Source organism: Portunus trituberculatus, chromosome 44, assembly GCF_017591435.1.
Source record: "Portunus trituberculatus isolate SZX2019 chromosome 44, ASM1759143v1, whole genome shotgun sequence".
Lineage (NCBI taxonomy): Eukaryota > Metazoa > Arthropoda > Malacostraca > Decapoda > Portunidae > Portunus > Portunus trituberculatus.
Window position 1 is genome coordinate 2,112,501 of NC_059298.1, and position 7,340 is coordinate 2,119,840.

A 7,340-nucleotide genomic window follows, 5' to 3' on the forward strand; every position below is an offset into this window, starting at 1 on the left:
CTCTCTCTCTCTCTCTCTCTCTTACTCGCAGGTGATAATCTTTTTTTCTACACCCATCTATGAACCTACTTTCATTTTCTGTTTTCAAGCAGCTAATTGGTACCATTAGAGGCAATACATGTGCCAGGAGCGCGCACACACACGCAAACACACACACACACACACACACACACACACACACACACACAGCTCCATTGATAAGGCCAGTCATCCCCTGCCTTCCCTTATCCACTAATCATATTCATCCATCTCCGAAAAAATTACACCAAACATATGCATTACTGGAACTGTTGGAGGAAGAGGGAGGGAGGTAGGAAGGGGCTTTATTAAATCGTCCATCCCTTAGCAAAACCCAGTAACCTACATCATACGAGAGAGAGAGAGAGAGAGAGTGTGTGTGTGTGTGTGTTCACTGTTTGATCTGCTGCAGTCTCTGACGAGACAGCCAGACGTTACCCTACGGAGCGAGCTCAGAGCTCATTATTTCTGATCTTCGGATAGGCCTGAGACCAGGCACACACCACACACTGGGACAACAAGGTCACAACTCCTCGATTTACATCCCGTACCTACTCACTGCTAGGTGAACAGGGGCTACTCGTGAATGGAGACACACCCAAATATCTCCACCCGGCCGGGGAATCGAACCCCAGTCCTCTGGCTTGTGAAGCCAGCGCTCTAAGCACTGAGCTACCGGGCTTGTGTGTGTGTGTGTGTGTGTATGTGTGTGTGTGATGTGGTTTTATATTTTTCGTATTTAGTTGTTAATATGATTACTCATTATTTTTGCAATTTTTATGTATATAATGGTTATGAATAACTTTGCAGTCAATGAATCATCAATTTGTGTGTGTGTAGCCTAATTCACCTCGGTCACCTGCTGGTCACCCAGCCAGTCTTCCCCATTACGGAGCGAGCTCAGAGCTCATAGACCGATCTTCGGGTAGGACTGAGACCACATCACACACTCCACACACCGGAAAAGCGAGGCCACAACCCCTCGAGTTACATCCCGTACCTATTTCCTGCTAGGTGAACAGGGGCCACACATTAAGAGGTTTGCCCATTAGCCTCGCCGCTTACCGGGACTCGAACCCGGCCCTTTCGATTGTGAGTCGAGCGTGCTAACCACTACGCTACGCGGTGTGTGTGTGTGTGTGTGTGTGTGTGTGTGTGTGTGTGTGTGTGTGTGTGTGTGTGTGTGTGTGTGTGTGTGTGTGTGTGTGTGTGTGTGTGTGTGTGTGTGTGTGTGTGTGTGTGTCGAGCGTGCTAACCACTACGCTACGCGTGTGTGTGTGTGTGTGTGTGTGTGTGTGTGTGTGTGTGTGTGTGTGTGTGTGTGTGTGTGTGTGTGTGTGTGTGTGTGTGTGTGTGTGTGTGTGTGTGTGTGTGTGTGTGTGTGTGTGTGTGTGTGTGTGTGTGTGTGTGTAAGCATGTGCCCTTGTCTTTAAATCTTAGCTATTTGCGAGTATAAGTATGTTTTCTCCCCTTTCTCTCTCTCATTCCCTTTTCTCTCGCTACATGTACAAAATCTACTTGCAACCCTTTTATATTTTCCTGCCGGATCGGTGCCTCTCAGTCCACAGTTTATCAGAGCGCCCAGCCGCCTGTGCTTCCCTCCCATCCCAGCCTCCCACTCAGCCCAGTAACGCCACCCGGACACGAAACCTTCCACACCACTAACATATTTTCCACACCCTGCCAACCCGCCCCTTCGTGCTGTGCTGTGTGTGTGTGTGTGTGTGTGTGTGTGTGTGTGTGTGTGTGTGTGTGTGTGTGTGTGTGTGTGTGTTAAACGAATTCAGAGAGAGAATGAAATTAGAAATGGGAAAAAAAAAGCTACACGTTTTGGAATTTCCTAGGCAGATTTTTTTTCCCTCCTTGAAGCATTATCAAAACTGGACACCACTACGTTCCTCAAGCAACAAATAACAATTACCTGATTTATTGTTCGAAAAATTCATTATATAAGCTGCAAAAAACAAAATAATACAAAAAATTCAAAATGTTGACTGCGTGCTGCATAATTTCTGTTTATATTGTATAAATGTATTGATAGCCACGCATTCTGCAATTATGTTGGTGATAGCGTTTGTGGTAGCAGCAGTAGTAGTTGCAGCAACAATACAATAATGGTGGTGCTTCTGCTCTAGAAAGTAGTAGTAGTTGTTGTGGTGGTTGTTAGTGGTGATGGAGTGTTGGCATTAATTCAGTAATAAGGCAATAAACAAAATTATATTATTTAACCACACAACCCATTCAAACTTCATCCATGCATTTATCAAACAATAAAGAAAAAAAGACTAAAATATCGATTCATTTAAAGTATACCAAGCGAACACAAACCACCGCATTCCTTCTCTCTACTCGCATTCATAAGGATTTCCTGACGAGGGTGGGAGCCTCTGTACTAACGAGGCTTCGGTTATGAGATTGAGTCTGAACCATTTACTTCGAAGCCTCACTGAGGGTGCCTGACTACTCGGATACGGCAATTCACTGTTTCAAAAGGAAATGAGACGCGGAACGACCTTCCCACGGATACCACAGTCTTATGATAATTTAGCACCGCCATTGCACATTTTTCCATCGCCGAAAGAGTTAACTAAATCGAAACGGACACGTAATACGGGAGACTGAGAATAGTGGCGGTGCGAATGTGTTAACGTGTAGCCAGTGTGCGGAAATGTGTACTAAGTAGGATGTTCCCTCATTATTTGGATGCGTCATGGAAATAGAAACGGAAATACGCACGCTTGTGTTATTTTAGGAAAAAAAACATTAAAAGCTCATTTCTACCACTGAAAATTGTGAATGGAATGTGTGAACTATAATAAACATGTGCTGTAATGAGGAAAGGAAGGCTAAACTGTAAAATATTAGAGTTCGTACCTACAACTGAGAATTGGATGAATATCAAAATAAATGAGAGAGCAAAGAATTCCCTGGAGAGACGCAAGAAAGGTTTGCACCGCTAGAAACAAACTGAAAAAATGTATATAGTAACAAAATTTTTAGAAATGGAATAGAATCTCCCCTCTCTCTCTCTCTCACACACACACACACACACACACACACACACACACACACACACACACTCCTGAGTAATTACGTACCTCAAAATTATCATTGCCCTTTCTCAATTATTTGGTTATTAACAAACACTGTCCTTTTCATTTGCTTAAGAGAGAAGAAAACTCTGGAAAAAAGGATGTTCAAAACCGTATCCGAACATTTCAATATCAATCTGCTCTATCGTATCCACTTGTCATAACCTACCTTAGAATATCCACCTAATGCAAATATTATTGAAGACCATTAACCAAATACTTGAATCTGTAACAGGCTGGGAAGGAGCGACAGAAGCAATAAATACCATCACGTCACACCGTGTCATCCTCTCATATTCGTCCATCCTATGCCTTCTAAATACCGTTAATGCTTATACACTTACCCTCCCTTCTCCTGCAACCCCTCGTAACACCCAAACCTCGAGTCACGGAAACTTGCCACCTTTCCCGTACTATCTCTCTTCTATTTCAGCACGCTTCCTCTTTTCCCTCTCACACCCTTATTTCCTGCCTCTTTCCTCCCTAAAGCTAGTATGCACTTGTAGGTTTAGGTGATAAAAAATATTCAAACGTTTTTAATTTATATAACACACACACACACACACACACACACACACACACACACACACACACACACACACACACACACACACACACACACACACACACACACACACACACACACACACACACACACACACACACTTTCTACCCTCTCTTCCTCCTCTTCTCCCTAACTTTTAGAAACTGCAATGTGTGTAATCAACATGGAAATTGAACGTAGGAAGACTCGCATTTGGTTATACCTGATGGCTAACACTTCTACTGGAGGCTGGGTCTTCACGATGAGGTCCACTGCCTCGCGCTTTTTATCAATGATGGGAGGGATGGACGGGACGAGCTGCATTGTTCCTTCTCTGATTGGTTTACTAGTGAGTGCGGTTCAGGCTATTTATGCTCCGTGAATGCAAGTCTAATTGCTAACGATCTCTCTCTCTCTCTCTCTCTCTCTCTCTCTCTCTCTCTCTCTCTCTCTCTCTCTCTCTCTCTCTCTGACCAACATATGTTCCACTGTATATAAAGTTCTTTGAATCCTCTCGTTATTTCTCTACAATGTCTTTGCTAACAGTCTTAAAAATGGTTTGAATTGCGTCCAAAGTTAAGAAAAAACAGGTAGAGGTTTGAAACTCTTTAAAATCTAAGAGAAGCGTTTGGTAGTAACAGGACGGATTGGACAACAGAAGAGTGCGATTATCTTGCCAGTGCGAGAGAAAAATATTGGAGGAAAATATCGGGAATGAACTCACTCGTGTAGCGAACAGAATGAGAGAACGAGCGGAATATTTATTGTGCGAAAAATATCTGCAGGTGTTTACGTGAAATAATGGCTGCATTATCTGGACCGATTCACACCCCCTCCCCCCCACCCTCTCACTCTCTTTCTCTTTCTCTTTCTCTCTCTCTCTCTCTCTCTCTCTCTCTCTCTCTCTCTCTCTCTCTCAAAAGAAAAATATATATCAAATAACGCCTTAATTTTCAATACAAGACCACTTATTATGTACAATTTCCGTACAATTTCCATTTCAATAAAAAAAATATCATTAACAGAAATCAGTGCAAAGGAAAAAAAAAAAAAAACATGACAGCGGCATTAGGACTCGAGTGTGGAGGCAGGAAATAGGAAGCCAGTATTGCCCTACCTGGAAAATGGTCTCTGCTGATTTCTCGAGATGCGGCCCAGACAACTGCCTCGCGCCACTATACAAGTCTCCTCTGTTTCCGCGGCAGATCACGCGACGCTCACCAACGACTTGTTCCTGACTGCCCGGCTTTTCTGTTCGACTGCAAGGAAAGAGAAAGGATGTAGTGAAGGTCGTGTTTCGTAAGGTACAGATCATTCAGGGGTATATTGAAAGTGAACTGTTAAATTTTAGGTGATTGGTTGCATGCTATGACAAACTGATTACAACTAAAGATAAAACGCGGAAAAATCTCTTTCTCTCTCTCTCTCTCTCTCTCTCTCTCTCTCTCTCTCTCTCTCTCTCTCTCTCTCTCTCTCTCTCTCAACAAACGAGTCACATTCGCTTTCATCGCCGGCTACAGAGGCAAATCATAAGGCCGGACCATCGAACAATCCTTTAACATCCAGAACGAAGAAGAGTCTCCATTACGACGTATTGCGCGAGACGTTACCTACTTTTTACTACACAACGACTTCACTGTCAATTTGTCTGACAAGCTCTTTCTTCCTATTTAACGTGAAGATCCCGACCAGTGGTACAAACCTGAATTAAAGAAAAATATGCTTGGCTCTCCTTGAAAAGAAATCTTCTAAAAAGAATCACAAGGTATGAGTAACTCAATTTATCATGTGTCTTCGTAATTTTCTTTTTACAATGGCTTACATCACAGAATGAATAAAGAAAGAACCAAGTCAGAGTCAGCAGTGGAACTCCAGTTTAGCTGTGAAAAGTGCAAACATGTTATGTTGTGCTTTGAACATTTGGTACAATGTAAACAATAAGAGAGAGAGAGAGAGAGAGAGAGAGAGAGAGAGAGAGAGAGAGAGAGAGAGAGAGAGAGAGAGAGAGAGAGAGAGAGAGAGAGAGAGAGAGAGAGAGAGAGAGAGAGAGAGAGAGAGAGAGAGAGAGAGAGAGAGAGAGAGAGAGAGAGAGATTCGCTTTGTGCCATGAAACTACTTACGTTTAGTGAGTCACACAAAATCATAGGTTGTGACGGGATAAATAAAGGTGTAAGAGTGAAGGGAACTGATCAGCGCAGTGGTGACGCAATGCCGCCGTTTGTCTGATCGACAGAGGTACACGCCTCAATATTGCTATAAAAGCTTCACAGAACCTGTGTGTAACATCAAAACTTTCAAGTTACTGTAAAAGTTCCAGGTTTCCTAACTGATAGTTTGAACAATTGTTTTAGCGTTTTTATCTGAGTGGCTCTCAAGATGGTCTCCTGCCTCTAGCTCACCTATCGAGTTTGCCCCGCGGCTGGCCAGCGTATCGTAATTTCTTTGGTATTACTTGCTACAAAGCGCCTACCTGTACAAGTGGTCCATGCAGTACGATAATCATTGTAACAGGTTAACAATAGATACACACGAGTTATGAAGCTTCCAGTATTTGCATTCGCTCGGTACGGGATTTCCTTTATTACATATGGTATTTTAAATTATAACCAACACTAGTGTTGTTTCATTAAAGTCACAGCATGGAAAAAAATATATATATATTTATATAGGTTCAACATGAAATACAATTTTAGATCACTTTAATACCTGACAACAATTCACAAACTATTTTGAAAGAGAGAGAGAGAGAGAGAGAGAGAGAGAGAGAGAGAGAGAGAGAGAGAGAGAGAGAGAGAGAATTCCATTTAGCTCGTTAATTTTTGCCGAGAACACCTTGTAACAGTTACAGTTTCTATAAAACTTTCCTGTAATACTGCTGTAAAAGCTTCATGAAACCTATGTGTAACATCAAAACTTGTAAGTTATTGTAAAAGTTAGAGGCTTCCTAACTAATGGTTTGAACAACCGTTTTACCGTTTTTATGTGAGTGGTTCTCAAGATGGCCTCCCGCCTCTACCTCACTTATCTGAGTTTGCTCCCGGCTGGCCAGCGTATCTTACCTTCTTTGGTATTCCTTGTCACATAGCGCCTCACCTGTACACGTGGTCCATGCAGTACAAATAATGAAAACTCACCAAAGGAGGATGTGACGTGGCACGTATATAGCTGTGGGTGATGGTGGTGGTGGTGATAATGGCGGCAGCAGTAGCAGCTCTCCTCTCTCCTTCTTGACTTTTATATGATAGTCACCACCTCTAAGCCGCCGCGTGACTGTTAAAGCACAATGAGTATTCACGAAATGGAACATACACACTATAGTTTTCCCGGCAGAGAGAATTTACAAGAAAGATTCCACACAGCAGAGGTGCAGCAGCAGTGAGTGATGGAGATGCAGCGCCATCACACGGGCCTTGACGGCAAGTGATGACTGCTGGTTCGTGAAACGAACTTGCTTCATCCATCCACCCATTGAATACCTGCTTGTTTTTTCACAGTTCATCTTGGTAAGAGTGTGCATTTGTGCTGTTGATCATGGAAGGCAGCTATAACTAACTATAAGAGTAAGTGAGCAAAAGAGATAGCTAATATATCATGTTGTCGGTGTTCGTTTTGATTATAATGAAGGTACTAATTTCAAAACTGTTATGGCGGTAAGCTTAGCGAGAAGTAGGCGCAAACTAGAGGAA

At 42.8% G+C, this 7,340-nt stretch overlaps 1 protein-coding gene across 4 annotated transcripts in view; it reads right to left on the reverse strand.

The window, feature by feature from the left end:
- The window catches only part of LOC123518978, a 129,803-nt gene extending 122,925 nt beyond the window's left edge, over positions 1-6,878 (reverse strand). For 3 of the 4 annotated variants that reach the window (XM_045280077.1, XM_045280075.1, XM_045280079.1), the window contains exons 1-2: positions 6,789-6,878; positions 4,772-4,913 (exon numbers count right to left, since the gene is read on the reverse strand). The gene's annotated coding sequence lies outside the window, so the exon portion shown is untranslated. The other variant, XM_045280076.1, reaches the window with a different exon arrangement.
- Between the last annotated feature and the right edge of the window lie 462 nt (positions 6,879-7,340).